Source organism: Cebus imitator, unplaced genomic scaffold (genome assembly GCF_001604975.1).
Source record: "Cebus imitator isolate Cc_AM_T3 unplaced genomic scaffold, Cebus_imitator-1.0 Scaffold824, whole genome shotgun sequence".
Classification (NCBI taxonomy): domain Eukaryota; kingdom Metazoa; phylum Chordata; class Mammalia; order Primates; family Cebidae; genus Cebus; species Cebus imitator.
Window position 1 is genome coordinate 326,625 of NW_016108139.1, and position 711 is coordinate 327,335.

Below are 711 nucleotides of genomic sequence, written 5' to 3' on the forward strand. Positions count from 1 at the left end.
GTGGCAGGCACCTGTAATTACAGCTACTCAGGAAGCTGAGGCAGGAGAATCACTTGAACCTGGGAGATGGAGGTTGCAGTGAGCCAAGATTGTGCCACTGCATCCAGCCTGGGTGACAGAACAAGACTCCATCTCAAAAAAAAGAAAAAAAAAAAGAATAGAAAAAAATGAAAAAATGAGAGCTAGCTCAAATGCCTTTTAGCTTACATGGCTTTAGTAATCTTTGGTAAATAAAACTACTTTGAAGATTCTTTTTCTTCATTCATACATACAGAGGTTGACAATCAGTGGGCCGTCTTGGACATTCTGGACACAGCTGGGCAGGAGGAATTCAGTGCCATGCGGGAGCAGTACATGCACACGGGGGATGGCTTCCTCATTGTCTACTCTGTCACCGACAAGGGCAGCTTCGAGCATGTGGACTGCTTCCACCAGCTCATCCTGCGTGTCAAAGACAGGGAGTCATTCCCGATGATCCTCGTGGCCAACAAGGTCGATTTGATGCACTTAAGGAAAATCACCAGGGAGCAAGGAAAAGAAATGGCCACCAAACACAATATTCCATACATAGAAACCAGTGCCAAGGACCCACCTCTCAATGTGACAAAGCTTTCCGTGACCTCATTAGAGTAATTAGGCAACAGATTCCAGAAAAAAGCCAGAAGAAGAAGAAGAAAACCAAATGGCGGGGAGACCGGGCTACAGGCACCC

The 711-nt window shown here is 46.3% G+C and overlaps 1 pseudogene; it reads left to right on the top strand.

The window, feature by feature from the left end:
- Positions 1-272: 272 nt before the first annotated feature.
- LOC108297641 lies at positions 273-705 on the top strand (annotated as a pseudogene).
- Positions 706-711: the final 6 nt, after the last annotated feature.